Here is a 16,861-nt window from a genome sequence, read left to right as displayed (position 1 = left end):
TATGTAGGGATGAGGAAGAATCCCAATAGCCAGATGGTGGTGAATCTGTGGAATTCATTCCCATGGATGACTATGGAGGCAAATTCACTGGGATATATTTAAAGCGGAGGCTTATAGGTTCTTGATCAGTAAGGCTGTGAAAAGTTACTGGGACAAAGCAGGAGAATGAAGTGGGAAGGGTTAATAAAACAGTAATGATGGAATGATAGAGCAGACTCAGTGAGCTGAATGGTCATGGAAAACTAAATTATGCAAAAATATTACAAGAGGTTATAAAGATAAACTGTGACCAAATGTATGTTTGAAATTAACAATGACTTAATCAAGTACATTATGATAATCTGTTCTCTGGTAACCAAGATTGGAGCAAGAGGAAAAAAGTGAAACAAATAAAAAATAATAACAAAAAATAAACAAAAGTTTGAATAAGAGGTAGGCTTCAAGAGATTTCTTAATGGATAGAGGAAGATAAGGAAACAGAAATGTCTATCCCGGCTCAGGACCTTGGTAGCTGAAGGTACATCTTGCATTGATGAAGAATATTTAGGACGAGAGAGGCCAAAACTGCAGGATCACTGAGCTCTAGAAAGGTTATATGCTTAGTGACGATTGGATTTCTAAACCTGAGATTTTCCTAAGTCAATGCTTAAGAATGAGGAATATCTCAGTAGGACATTGATAGGTTTGGAGAACAAGCACCAAAATTGGACTACAACAGAAGGCCCACCAACGCGTTCACTTCCTGAGAAAACTAAAGAAATTTGGCCTGTCCCCTAAAACCCTCATTAATTTTTATAGATGCACCGTAGAAAGCATTCTTCTAGGATGCATCACAACCTGGTACGGAAGTTGTCCTGTCCAAGACCAGAAGACACTGCAGAAGATTGTGAACACGGCACAGCACATCACACAAACCAATCTTCATCCTTGGACTCACTTTACACTGCACGCTGTCGGAGCAGTGCTGCCAGGATAATCAAGGACTCGACCCCAGCCAACACATATTTTGTCCCTCTTCCCTCCGGCAGAAGGCTCAGGAGCTTGAAGACTTGTACGGCCAGATTTGGGAACAGCTTCTTTCCAACTGTGATAAGACTGCTGAACGGATCCTGACCCGGATCTGGGCCGTACCCTCCAAATATCCAGATCTGCCTCTCGTTTTTTTTTTTGCACTACCATACTTTCCATTTTCTATTTTCTATTTATGATTTATAATTTAAATTTTTAATATTTACTATCGATTGGTACTCCAGGGAGCGGGAAGCACAGAATCATATATCGCTGTGATGATTGTACATTCCAGTATCAATTGTTTGGTGACAATAAAGTGTAACGTATAAAGTATAATATTCAAGGATAGAAGATTTAGTTCAGGAGAGCTTGATTGAATGTTTTTCTGTCTTCTGGATATATCATGAAACCATATATTTAACTTCCTTTTATGTGTCTTTTATGTGTGTTTTTTATCTTGAATGTGATTCTGGAATTGTTGGAGCCTGTGATTTGCAGTTTGGAGATTGTTGGGTGTTTCAGCGCTCTGCAGTGTCTGAGGGGATTCTAGGAGGCTGAGGCAGCATGCGGGAATCTCGCGGTGAGAAGGTTGTAAGCCAATGCTCGACTCCATTTTGCCAATTAAAGCTTCCATTGTTCACTGATTAAAGTGATGATGGAGATTGAAATGCATGCTGCCTGTCTTTTTATTACTGGGGAGTCGCTCTGCTACCAGAGAGGAAAGATTGCCTTTTTAATTGCTGGTGAGATTGCTCTGCTACAGAGAAGGAGAATGTTGCCCAGGTTTTCTGCATTTTGAATGTGGACTTGTGCTGCGGACATTTTTCAGTCTTACAGTTTTTTTTGTATCGTATTCTGCCCAATCTTTTTCATTTTATGTGCGTCGGGAGGAGGATTTGGTGGGGGGTCATTTGTTTTGTGCAGGGAGGAGGGATTTGGGGATTGATGATTGTGCTGCTGTTCTTTTCTTTCTTGGTTTTGTGGCTATCTGGAGGAAAAGAATTTCAGAGGCTTATACTTTAATAATAAATGAACCTTTGAACCATTGAACTAGTTTCAGTATTAAAGGATACACGGAAAGACAGGAAAATACTGTAGATCAGGTGGCTTATGTAAAATCAGGGTTGGAGGATTCAGTCATCCATTTGCAATCTTCTAAATTTTATGGTTCAGCTGTTACATTTCTCTATTCACTCAGGAATACAGACAGCATCTGTGTTCAATATCTCTGAAGAAGTACCTTCACAAATACAGCATAGAATGAAGATGAAGATCAGAGAGGTTACATGATAAATGAAAGGACCTTAAACTCACTCAGAGCAGTGTATATAACATCAGTGGTGGGCTTTGACCTCACAATCTTCTGGCCCAATAAAAGAATCCGTTGTTGTCTGCAAATTTATCCTCATGTTCAGATAATCCCACACCTTATCCCTCAGTCAGTTCCTTCCCACTTTCCCGAACATATCTGCTTCCTCTCTGCCAAGCCATTTCAGTCTCCGTGAGATATTTCTTTCTCCTCTCTGGTCAGACATTTTGCCTCTTTTGTCTGCAGAAGATTCTGCCTCTTCACTGCCCAAACCTTTGCTTTCTATGCTTTCTAGACATCTGTGACTCCACTCTTCCCAGGCATTTCTGTGTTCTCTCTGCTCAGACATCTTTTCACTCATTTCTGATCTTTTTTCTCCTCAGTCTTTTCACTCATTTCTTTCCACTCACTTGGCATTTTCCTTCCCTCTTTCAGCATTTTTCTCCCCTCTCTCCACAGTCTGTGTGGCAACATTGATCATTGAATTAAAAATGAGAGACAAGTGCAAAGAAAAGAAAAATAATCCATAATTTGCCTAAACAGCAGCAAAGTAAATGGAAATTTCTGAAGCTCTTGTACTGCAGCCACAGCTACACAATGTTATCACTGAAGGCAGGTAGAATGAAGGTAGGTCCAAAGGCTATAGACAGGTCAAGGCAAAGTCCTGTTTTTTTATACAATGTGACACTTTAGATGGATTAACCGAGATCCTGGATCATAATTATTAGCTATTCCACTCCTATACAGCACTTTTCAAAAGAACGTTACAAACAAAAACTGAGACTTAATCTTATTGATAACTTTTGTGTGTTGAATTAATATTTCAATGCCATTCTGAGGTGAGAAAAGAAGCTTACTTAGCTGATGGAAGACTTGGGGTGATTTGCTCAGGAGTTCTTGCACTGATGTAGAAAGTCCAGGAATCAACGTTCAAGGAAAGACTTGAGACCTTTATTCATACTGACATAGAGTCAAAGAGTTAGTGTCATAGTCACACATCACAGAAACAGACCATTTGGACACATCTGTACAAACCTGCACCCACAAGAGCCATCTTTTCAGAGAAAGATAGAGTTCATCTTCAGGCTGAGAAGGAGAAGCTAAAATCAGATGTATCAGTATTGTGGTGGAGTGAAGGGAATTACAGCCATGAGAGAGGAGGTGGCCAAAAAGTTGATTGGAAGGGGACTGTAGCAGGGATGACCGCAGAACAGCAGTGGCTGGTGTTTCTGGGGAAAATTCAGAAGGCATAGGGTACAAGCATCCCAAAGAAGAAGATGTATTCTACACTTTCAATCTTTTTCATTGATTTAAAAGAATAAGGATAAATACAAGCCAGAGGAGAGGTTATCTCAAATACATATTTCAATAATAGTACAAACAAAGAAAGGAATATACACTGTCAAAATCATATATAGTATTGAGCTAATATAAAGAAAGAAAAGAACCACTTCTCCTCTTAACAGTTCATAGAAAAAAGACTCAAGATTTCTGTTATTGAGAAAAATAAAACACTACTAAATTAACCTAAAACAAAAAAAAAAGGGGACTGGGCAGTCCATTTTGAGGATACAATTAAAAAAAGGAAAAATCCTTCTGGTTAAATCTAAAACTTTGTGGAGAAGAAAAAAAAATTAACTGAAAAAGTAAAAAGAATTAGATCATATGAAAACATTGAATAAAAGGTCGCCAAGTTTGCTCAAATTTAAAAGATCTATCAAACGTCCGATTTCTTATTTTCTCCAAACTTAAACACGACATAATGGAGGAGAGCCAAAAAAAAAACAGTAGGTGGATTGGGATCCTTCCAGTACAATAGAATAGCTCTCCTAGCCAATAAAGTTGAGAAAGCTATCATGCGTTGAGCGGAAGCAGGGACGTTTCCTGCTTCCATTGGAATAATCCCAAAGATTGCCGTAAATGAACTAGGTTGTAGGTCCAAACCTATGACTTTTAATAATGTTCTAAAAACATCTCTCCAAAAATTATTTAACTTTTTGCAGGACCAAAACATATGAGTTAAGGTAGCCACCTCAGGTTTGCATCTATCAAAGGTAGGATTTATATTAGAAAAAAATATGTGCTAGTTTATCTTTTGACATTTGCACCCTGTGCACTACCTTGAACTAAATCAAGGAGTGACGGGCACAGATAAATGAATTATTAACTTTTTGATTATCTGAAAGTTCCAATTCCCAAGCACGTTTAACCTTATCCTTGGACATCATTCCTAAATTCAATAGCCGTTTTTTATATAATGGCTATCAATCCTTTTTGAAATGGTTTAAGCTGAAAGATAACATCTATCATATTTGGTAAATGAGCAAATGGGTAATTCGTAACAAATCGCGTAAAAAATTCCTGACTTGTAAATATCTAAAAAATTGTGCATTCGATAAATCATATTTGTCCACTAGCTGCGAAAAAGACATTAAACAATCCTCTAAAACAAATTTGGAAAAGTTTTTGTTCAAAGATGTATTCTAAAGGGAGGATAACATTACCGTGACTGCCAAGGGAAGTCAAAGTCTGCATAAAAGTGGAAGAGAGGATATACAACATAGCAAAAATAAGTGGGAATCTAGAGGTTTAGGACACTTTTTGATAAAAGAAACAACAGAAGGAAACTATAATAGACATAAGAAGAGAAAAAGTTAAATATTAAGGCAAGCTAGCCAAAATTAGTAAAAGAAGATACCAAAGTTTATCAAATTATATAAAGAGTAAGAGAAAGGTGACAGTAGATATCAGACTGCTGGAAAATAACCCTGGAGAGGTCGTAACACGGACAAAGAAAAGGCAGACTAACCTAATAAGAAGACACTTGCAATATGCCAAAAATCCAACTGTGTCGGGGCAGAAGTGAGTGTCGTTGCTATTACTAAGGAGAAGGTGCTTGGAAAGCCAAAAATCTTAAAGCTGATAAGTCACCTGGACCAGATGAACTACAACCCAGGTTCTGAAAAAAGTAGCTGATGAGATTGTGGGGGCATTAGTAATGATCTTTCAAGGATCTCTAGATTCTGGAATGGTTCTGGAGCAATGGAAAATTGCAAGTGTCATCCACTTTTTAGGAAGCAAGGGAGGTAAAAGTCAGGAAATTATAGGCCAGCTAGCCTGACTTCAGTGGTTAGGAAGATGTTGGAGTCCATTGTTAAGACCACAAGACCATAAGGCATAGAAGCAAAATTAGGCCATTCAGCCCATCAAGTCTGCTCCGCCAATCCACCATGGCAGATCCCGGATCCCACTCAACCCCACACACCTGCCGTCTTGCCTTATCCTTTGATATCCTGACTGATAGGGAATCAATCAAATTCCACCTTAAATATATCCACGGAATTGGCCTCCACCACAACCTGTGGCAGAGCATTCCACAGATTTACTACTCTCTGGCTAAAATAAAAAATTCCTCCTTACCTCTGTTCTAAAAGGTCACCCCTCAGTTTTGAGGCTGCACCCTCTGGTTCTGGGTACCACCACCATAGGAAATGTCCTCACCACATCCACCCTATCTGGTACTTTCAACATTCTGTAGGTTTCAATGAAATCCCACCCCCCCACCCCCCATTCTTCTAACTTCCAGTGAGTACAGGTCCAAACCTGCCAAATGCTCCTTATGTGTTAACCCCTTCATTCCCGGAATCATCCTCGTGCACCTTCTCTGGACTCTCTCCAATGACAACACATCCTTTCTGAGATATGGGGCCCAAAACTGTTGACAATACCCCAAGTGCAGCCTGACTAGTGTCTTATAAAACCTCAGCATTATCCTTTTACTCGTATATTCTATTCCTCTTGAAATAAATGTCAACTTTTCATTTGCCTTGTTTACCACAGACTCAACCTGTAAATTAACCTTCTGGGAGTCTTGCATGAGGATTCCTAAGACCTTTTGCACCCCTGATGTCTGAACCTTATCCCCATTTAGATAATAGTCCACACAATTGTTGCTTCTAACAAAATGAATTATCATACATTTCCTAGCACTGCATTCCGTCTGCTACTTTTTTGCCCATTCTTCCAATCTGTCTAAGTCCTGCTGCAATCGTATTGCTTCCTCAGTACTAACTACCCCCCCACCTATCTTTGTATCATCTTCAAACTTAGTTGCAAAGCCATCCATTCCATTATCTAAATCATTGTCACTCGATGTGAAAAATAGTGGGCCCAATACTGACCCCTGAGGAACACCACTAGTCACTGTCAGCCAACCAGAAAAAGGCCCCTTTTACTTCCACTCGCTGCCTCCTGCTTCCTCCACTCTATCCATGCCAGTATTTGTCCTGTAGTGCCATGGGATTTTATCTTGTTAAGCAGCCTCACACATGGCACCTTATCGAATGCCTTCTGAGAACCCAAGTAAAGGACATCCACTGCCTCTACTTTGACTGCCCTGCTTGTTACTTCTTCAAAGAACTCTAACAGATTTGTCAGGCAAGATTTCCTTTTACAGAAACCATGCTGTCATTGACTTATTTTCTTATTCGTCTCCAAGTACCCTGAAACCTCATCCTTAATAATAGACTCCAACACTTTCCGAACCACTGAGGTTAGGCTAACTGGCCTATTATTTCCTTTCTTTTGCCTTCCTCACTTCTTAAAGAGTGGAGTGACATTTGAAATCTTCCAATTCTTAGGGACCATGCCAGAATTAAGTGATTCTTGAAAGGTCATGACTAATGCATCAATTATCTCTTCAGCAACCTCTCTCAGGTCTCTAGGATGTAGTCCATATGGTCCAAGTGACTTATCCACCTTAAGAACTTTGAGTTTGCCTAGCAGTTTTTCCTTTGTACTAGCAATGCACTCACTCTTGCTCCCTGACATTCACAAACCCCTGGCACACTGCTAGCGTCTTCCACAGTGAAGTCCGATGCAAAGTACACATTAAGTTCCTTTGCCAGTATTGAATTCAATCATATTATGATCACTGTCTCCTAAGAGTTCCTTTACATCAAGCTCCCTATTAAGATCTGGGTTATTACGCAACACCCAATCTAAGATAGCCTTTCCCTGAGTAAGCTCAAGCACGTGCTGCTCTAGAAAGCCATCTCGTAGGCATGCAACAAATTCCCTCTCTTGCGATCCAACATCAACCTGATTTTTTCATTCCCCTTGCATATTGGTTCCCCCATTACAATTGCATCATTACCCTTATTACATGCCTTTTCCATATCCCTTTGCAATCTCAACCCCACATCTTGGCTATTATTTGGAGGCCTATATATGATTCACAGAATGGTTATTTTACCCTTGCAGTTTCTTAACTCCACCCACAAGGATTTAACATTCTCTGACCCTATGTCACCTCTTTCTAAAGATGTAATTCCATCTCTTATCAAAGAACCACACTATCACCTATGCCTTTCTGCCTGTCTTTTCGATACAAAGTACATCCTTTGTTGTTAAGCTCCCAACTATGGCCTTCTTTCAGCCACAACCCAATGATGCACATAATGTCGTATTGACCGATCTGTAATTGCGCTACGAGTTCGTCCACCGTATTCCAAATGCTACACACATTTAACTACAGCACCTTCAGTCCTGCATTCTTTGCCCTTTAGAATTTTGCCTCTGTGGTACAACTTAACTCTTTGCTCTGTCTGCTTTTGTACCCAGTCATTGGTTTGTCCTTCCTTACATTCATGTTACATCCATCATCTACTTGTAAACCTGCTGGCTCATCTTCACCTCCATCATGCTGGTTCCCATCCCCCTGCCATATTAGTTTAAACCACTCCCAACAGTTCTAGTAAAACTACCCGCAAGAATATTGGTTCCCCCCTTGGATTCAAGTGCAACCTGTCCCTTTTGTACAGGTCACACCTGTCCCAGAAGAGGTTCCAATTATCCAGAAATCTGAATTCCTGCCCTCTGCTCCAATTCTTCAGCCACACCACCTCCTCTGCCACCTCATGCTGTCCTCACTGTCCCCAGATTACTACCGCTGAGGTTTTGCTTCTCAGCTTCCATCCTAACTCCCTGTATTCTTGTTTCAGTACCCCCTCCCTTTTTCTACCTATGTCATTGGCACCAATATGTACCATGACTTCTGGCTGCTCACCCTCACAACATTGGGACACATTCAGAAACATCCCAGACCCTGGCACCTGGAAGGCAAACTACCATCTGTTTCCTTTTCATGACCACAGAATCGCCTATCTGTCCCCTGGCTGTAGAGTCCCCTATAAGGAGCTGCATCTCAATGTACCTGGTGCAGCTGTGACTATCGGAGAGCTGGAAGTCTCCTGGAAATCCCACATCTGACATCTAGAGCAGAACACTAGCTCTGCAGACCTGCCCCCTATTCTCAAGAGTTAAATTAAAAAAAAGAAATAGGATATAAGGAATGAACTCACCTACTTACCTTGCCCCTGCTTGTCCTCGCCGAAGCTTTGTTGAGCTAAGGTTTTGCTACTCTGCTCAGACTGTTCTGACAATGACCACTCCAGTAACGATGAGGTTTTGGGGTACTTGGAGCAACATGATAAAATAAGCCAAAGTCAGTGCAGTTTCCTAAAGAAGAAATCTTGCCAACAAATCTTTTGGAATTCTTTGAAAAAATAACATTCAGGATAGACAAAGGAAATTCAGTGGATGTTCTTTAACTGAATCTGCAGAAAACCCTTGACAAGGTGATGTACATATAGATGAAAAACTAAGTTATGCAAAACATCTAGCAAAGTTATATTTTTATTACAAAAGCTTATAAAGGTAAACAGTGAGTAAATGTAAGTTTGAAGTTAACAATAACTTAATCAAGTACATTCTAATCAAGTAACCAAGATTGGAGCAGGAGGAAGAAAAGTGAAACAAATCAATAATAATTACAATAAATGAACACAAGTTTGCTCAAAGAGGTAGGCTTCAAGAGAATTCTTAATTGGGAAAAGAAGATAAGGAAGCAGAAACGTTTATCCAGGCTTGGGATCTTGGTAGTTGAAGGTAGCATTGGTGAAGCGATGATATTTGGGATGAGAGAGGCCAAAGCTACAGAATCACTGAGGTCTTAAAGGGTTGTGTGCTTAGTGACGATTGCATTTCTAAACCTGAGATTTGCTTGAGTCAGTGCACAGGAGAGTGAGAATATCCCAATAATTCAGCCCATAATTTAATGTCTGGATGCCCTAATTCTGTTCCTGTATCTTATGGTCTTATTATGTCCCCAACCTTCTGATTCAAGTGCATGTAAAAGTGCTCAAGGAGTGCATTCCAGATTTCAACCACCTTCTGTGTGAAAAGTACCTTCAGGTCTTCACAACCCTTCTACCTCTTTCCTTAAACATATCCCCTTTTGTCTTAGACACCCTCACCGCAGAGAAAAAAAAATTTTTATCTGTCCTATCTAGCCCTCTAATAATTTAGTCAAACATGTATCAGACCACCCTGTAGTCCCCTCTGCTCCAGAGGAAATAAAATTCTTTCCTGATTACTAAAATGCTCCAATCTAGGCAACATCCTGATGAATTTCCTCAGCACCTTCTGCAGTGCCATCACATCCTTCCATCTAACAAAAAGTTGTATTCCCTAAATCTAAATCCAGAATTATCTCCACAGTTGTTGACTGAATATTTTTTTAGAATACATTTTAGGAAATCTGTGTTGTCTATACATTTTATACTGATTGCATCCCACTTAATATTAAAATCATGGAAAATCCACACCATTATCCCAATGGAGTAAAGAAGGGACAGATGAACAAAACCACAATTCTCAGAAGTTGAAGTAATTGTGGTGTTTATAAGAGGGGGGTGGAGATAAAATAATGGTTCTGGTTAGCAGACATAACACAAAAAAAAGCCTTTATTTTTGCAGTGAAATTACTTATCTGAGGAATGGCTACTGTTACATCTTTTCCTTATCAGTTGTTGATATAGGACTGGAGTGACATAAAGGCTACAATTTCTAACTTCTCCAAGGATCACCACCTTGTCATGGTAGAGAAGCAATTAAGTTTCTGAGATCCCAAGAGCAATACCATCTGGAGCTTAGCCATCTGGCACTTAGCTCTATAGCTTAAGGACATGGAAGAGGTTCCAGACAAATCTATCCAACCAAGGCTTCAGCAGTGGAGCTGGCAGAAGATGATGACACGTCACAACCACAGTGAAGGTGGTGGAAGGCTACAGCAGTCCCCAGTTGTATTCCGTGCCACTGGACCCTGACCCTGACGTGTCAAGGATCATGTGATGGCTGCCCATGCATCAGCCTCCCCACATTAAACAAAGACACACACAGGCATTTTCCATTGAGGGAACCCACACTAACATCCTGGAATCCGTGGATCCCAGATCACCTCTTACAGCCACCTGAAGACCCACCAACAGACAACCCCTTAGGAGAACATTGTATTTGACTTAAGTGATCAAACAGAAGATTTCTAAGCACCCTTCAAGATAGTGTTAGAAACTAATCAGGTATTAATGACAGCCAAATAGATTCCCAGACACATTTACCAAAAGTACTTGCTTTATTTAATTTCCAAATTAATTTCAAGATGTTGAAGTGTAGCTCCTCATCTGAAATGTGGAGATATCAACTGATATCATCTAAATTACTAAGTTCAGCAAAATGCAGGAAATACTCATCAAGCAAGGCCACTTTAGTGGAAAGAGAAACAGAGATAACGTTTCAGATCAAAGAGTCTTCATCAGAACTGGGAAACAGACAGATGAACTTAGCTGAGCTGCAGAGAAGGTGGGGATGACACCAACAAATCTCTGCATTGTGTTCAAGGCATGTACATTCATCCTCAGATTGGAGACCATGTCCATATGCTGTGCTCTGGTTGTGGTCTCACCAAAGTGTTGTGCTGTTGTAACAAATCCACTCACCATCCCTACATTCATACTTTATACACTGTTGCAATTTAATATATAAAAATCTCAAGGTTGAGGCAAAAGGTAAAGATTAAGGTATTCCCAGTTTTAAAATCCTAGGAAAGAATGAGCCCGGAGTTTTGTGAGCAATTGTTTAGTGATGGCGATGAGTTTTATTCAGGAAATCTGTTGTTTCAAGTTATCACTCCCTCTTGAAACAAGGTTGTGTTTGGATGTGGTTCACACAGATGAACCTCCATCTCATCCAAGAGATGATTCTTTGATGGAACAAGATATACATTATCAAACAGGTCATTTACAGTTTAGGATTGTAACCTCATAGAATCCTGGGAATAGCTAAGAACTGTGAAAGAACAGGCTGTTACAATATTTCCTTTGGTAAGCAGAACATTCCCAGGCAAATGAGCCAGCCATTGACTAAAAATGACCACGCTCTGTTTTTATTTAACATATACTGTATGTAAAATAGCAGCTATAATTCAAAGACTAGAGGTATGATGACAATGTAAACCATACATTTTGAGCTACGTCAACTTAAAGCACCTTTGGAGGCTTTCAGAATGACCTGGAGCTGTCCCAGGTATTTTTTTTTGCATTTTAGATAGCTGGCTTTGAGTTACAAGCTTGTAATTTGTTTTGAGCAGTTCCCAAGCCATCGTAAAGTGCAAGACTGCGACCAAGGGAGTGGTTTTACCAAAGTCAGCAGAATCCAAAGATTGAATTACTGCCTAGAAGGCTGTGCCAGACACTTGTTATTCTTCATAATGTATTGTTCCATGGAACTGGTAACATTTGCAAGTTGAGAAAAAAAAACTGGCCCACAGAGAGTTTCAGGGAGACTGCATATTACAAATGAAATTCAGGAGAATTTGCCTAGAGGGCTGAGGGTGGCTATAAATTTACATAAAGTTAGCCCATAGACGTTTGAATGAGCAGTGGATTGGCTGGTTTGGTTTTTTGATGATGTAGAAGGAATGATCAAATTACTCATGGTGCAAAAGTCCTGGATAGTTAATGGTTTTCATATGAAAGTTACAATGTATAGATCAGAGATTCACCATTCTCACCAGCTTGGCATTCTGAGGTCAATATATGTTGTAGTAGGCCTGCTATTGTGAGGCACTGCAATGACTTTAGAAAAAAAAACTCATTACTCCTCACGCCTAGCTCCCTCATCCATTTATATTTCAGAACAATGGCTAACTGGGAGTGAATTACAAGATGGAACCTATTAGTGAGATTCAGCTGTTTATATGTTGAATCATCAATACTTGGAGGTGAATTACAGGCTGGCAGTTTAAGGAGGGTATCAGATGGTTTCTATATAGAATAATATATAATCTGGATTGAGATATAAACTGATATAGGGTTTCAGATGACTTCAATATAAAATAATGGATACCTAAGTCTAAGTTACAAGCTGTTAATAGAGGCCCATGTGATTAACAAAGGAATAGAAGAATATGGAAGCTATATACCTTCAGATAAATTTCTGAAAATTTCAGACAACCAAAACTGTCTTGTAGACAAAGATATATTTCAGTATGCCATTACATTATCATGTGAGAAATTACAGCAACCAGTGTTCTCATAACAAGATCCCACATACAGTAATTGGTGTGAATGCCTTGTTCATTTTGTTAGACAGTACAGAGATTGGGGGTTGGGGGATGAAATTTATCCGGGATATTTGACACAATTCCTAGAGTCATAGGGTCATAAAAAACTATGGCCCATTTAGTCCATGCCAAACCATTTAAACTGCCTAGTCCCATCTACCTGCACCTGGACCAGAGCCCTCTATGTCCCTTCCATCCATGTACCTATCCAAATTTCTCTTAAACACTGAAACCGAAATTGCATCCACCACTTGTGCCAGTAGTTTGTTCCATACTCGCGGATACCTCCTCTTATTTACCCCTCGATCGTGACCCCACTAAGGAGCACCAGGCCATTGTCTCCCACACCATCACCGACTTTATCCGCTCAGGGGATCTCCCATCCATTGCTACCAACCTAATAGTTCCCACACTTCGCACTTCCCGTTTCTACCTCCTACCCAAGATCCACAAGCCTGCCTGTCCTGGCCGATCTATTGTCTCAGCTTGCTCCTGCCCCACCGAACTCGTTTCTGCATACCTCGACACGATTTTATCCCCCCTTGTTCAATCCCTTCCTACCTATGTTCGTGACACTTCTCATGCTCTTAAACTTTTCGATGATTTTAAGTTCCCTGGCCCCCACCGCTTTATTTTCACCATGGATGTGAAAATAGGGATGTCCAGTCCCTATATACTTCCATCCCCCATCAGGAAGGTCTCAAAGCTCTATGCTTCTTTTTGGATTCCAGACCTAATCAGTTCCCCTCTACCACCACTCTGCCCCGTCTAGCAGAATTAGTCCTTACTCTTAATAATTTCTCCTTTGGCTCCTCCCACTTCCTCCAAACTAAAGGTGTAGCTATGGGCACCCGTATGGGTCCTAGCTATGCCTGCCTTTTTGTTGGCTTTGTGGAACAATCTATGTTCCGTGCCTATTCTGGTATCTGTCCCCCACTTTTCCTTCGCTACATCGACGACTGCATTGGCGCTGCTTCCTGCACGCATGCAGAACTCGTTGACTTTATTAACTTTGCCTCCAACTTTCACCCTGCCCTCAAGTTTACCTGGTCCATTTCCGACACCTCCCTCCCCTTTCTAGATCTTTCTGTCTCTGTCTCTGGAGACAGCTTATCCACTGATGTCTACTGTAAGCCTACTGACTCTCACAGCTATCTGGACTATTCCTCTTCTCACCCTGTCTCTTGCAAAAATCCCATCCCCTTCTCGCAATTCCTCCGTCTCCACCGCATCTGCTCTCAGGATGAGGCTTTTCATTCTAGGACGAGGGAGATGTCTTCCTTTTTTAAAGAAAGGGGCTTCCCTTCCTCCACTATCAACTCTGCTCTTAAACGCATCTCCCCCATTTCACGTACATCTGCTCTCACTCCATCCTCCCGCCACCCCACTAGGAGTAGGGTTCCCCTGGTCCTCACCTACCAGCCCACCAGCCTCCGGGTCCAACATATTATTCTCTGTAACTTCCGCCACCTCCAACGGGATCCCACCACTAAGCACATCTTTCCCTCCCCCCCTCTCTCTGCATTCCGTAGGGATCACTCCCTACGCAACTTCCTTGTCCATTTGTCCCCCCCATCCCTCCCCACTGATCTCCCTCCTGGCACTTATCGGTGTAAGCAGAACAAGTGCTACACATGCCCTTACACTTCCTCCCTTACCACCATTCAGGGCCCCAAACAGTCCTTCCAGGTGAGGCAACACTTCACCTGTGAGTCGGCTGGGGTGATATACTGCTTCCGGTGCTCCCAATGTGGCCTTTTATATATTGGCCAGACCCGACGCAGACTGGGAGACCGTTTCGCTGAACACCTATGCTCTGTCCGCCAGAGAAAGCAGGATCTCCCAGTGGCCACACATTTTAATTCCACATCCCATTCCCATTCTGACATGTCTATCCACGGCCTCCTCTACTGTAAAGATGAAACCACACTCAGGTTGGAGGAACAACACCTTATATTCCGTCTGGGTAGCCTCCAACCTGATGGCATGAACATCGACTTCTCTAACTTTCGCTAATGCCCCACCTCCCCCTCGTACCCCATCTGTTACTTATTTTTATGCACACATTCTTTCTCTCACTCTCCTTTTTCTCCCTCTGTCCCTCTGAATATACCCCTTGCCCATCCTCTGGGTCCCCCCCCTTGTCTTTCTTCCCGGACCTCCTGTCCCATGATCCTCTCGTATCCCTTTTGCCTATCACCTGTCCAGTTCTTGGCTCCATCCTTCCCCCTCCTGTCTTCTCCTATCATTTTGGATCTCCCCCTCCCCCTCCAACTTTCAAATCCCTTACTCACACTTCCTTCAGTTAGTCCTGACGAAGGGTCTCGGCCTGAAACGTCGACTGCACCTCTTCCTAGAGATGCTGCCTGGCCTGCTGCGTTCACCAGCAACTTTGATGTGTGTTGCTTGAATTTCCAGCATCTGCAGAATTTCTGTTGTTGCGCTCAATGGAAAAAGCCTGCTTGCATTTTCCCATCCATACCCCTCATAATTTTGTATACCCCTATCAAATCTCTCCTCAATCTTCTATATTCTAGGGAATAAAATTCTAACCTATTCAATCTTTCCTTATAACTCAGGTCCTCCAGTCCCAGCAACATCCTTGTAAATTTCCTCGATATTATTTCAATCTTATTTACATCTTTCCTGTAGGTAGAAGATTAAAACTGCATACAATACTCCAAATTAGTCCTCACCAATATCTTATACAACTTCAACACAACAGCCCAATTCCTGTATTCAATACTTTGATCTATGAAGACCAATCTGGTAAAAATTTTCTTAATGAATCTATCTTCCTGTGACAACACCACTTTCAAAGAATTATTGTCCTGTATTCCCAGATCCTTTTGTTCTGTTTCACTCCTCAGTGCCCTACTGTTCACCATATAAGACCTACCTTGGTTGGTCCTCCCAAAATGTCACACCTCACACTTGTCTGCATTAAATTCCATCTGCCATTTATCAGCCCATTTTTCCAGCTGGTCCAGATCCTATTTGAAGCTTTGACAGTCTTCCTGACTGTCTCCTACACCCCTAATCTTGCTATCATCCACATATTTGCTGATCCATTTAATTACATTATTAACTAGATTGTTGATATAGATGAAAACAGCAATGCACCCAGCACCAATCCTTGAAGCACACAGCTAGCCACAGTCCTCCAATCAGAGAGGCAACTATCTACTACCACTCATTGGCTTCTCCCACAAAGGCAATGTCCAATCTGATTTACTACCTCATCTTGAATGCCGAGCAACTGAACCTTCTTGAGCAATCTCCCATGTGGGACCTTGTCAATAGTCTTGCTGAAGTTCATGGGAACAACATCCACTGCCTTGCCTTCATTAACCTTCCTGGTATCGTTCTCAAAAAACTCTATAAGATTGGTTAGACACAACCTGTCATCTACATAGCCATGCAGACTATCCCTAATCAGTACCTGTCCATCCAAATACTCATATATACAGTCCCTTAGAATACCATCCAATAGCTTTCCCACCACTGATGTCAGGCTTACTGGCCTATAGTTTCTTGGTTTATTCTTAGAACCTTTCTTAAACAATGGAATATTAATTACCCACAATCCTCTCATACCTTGCCTACTGCTAATGATGATTTAAATATCTCTGACAGGGCCTGGCAATTTTTGCACTTGCCTCCCACAGGGTCCGAGGGAACACCTTGTCTAGCCCTAGCCATTTATCCACCCGAATTTGCCTCAAGCAGCAAATACTTCCTCTGTAATCTGTATAGGGGCTATGACAATGCTGCTGTATTGCCTCACATCTATAGACTTCGTGTCTATCTCCCAAGTAAATCCACCTGCAAAAAATCCATTTAAGATCTGCCCCCATCTCTTTTGGCTCCATGCATAGATTACCATTCTGGTCTTCCAGAGGACCAATTTTGTTTCTTGCCATCCTTTTGCTTTTAACATATCTGTAGAATCCTTTAGGATTCTCCTTCACCTTGTCTGCTAGGTCAACCCTCATGTCTTCTTGTAGCCCTCCTGACTTCTTTCCTAAATGTTTTCCTGCATTTCTTATACTCCTCACATACCTCATTTCTTCCAAACT

The sequence above is a fragment of the Mobula birostris genome, chromosome 1 (assembly GCF_030028105.1).
Source record: "Mobula birostris isolate sMobBir1 chromosome 1, sMobBir1.hap1, whole genome shotgun sequence".
NCBI lineage: Eukaryota > Metazoa > Chordata > Chondrichthyes > Myliobatiformes > Myliobatidae > Mobula > Mobula birostris.
The sequence above is the reverse complement of the archived record's forward strand: the minus strand, read 5'-3'. Positions refer to the sequence as shown.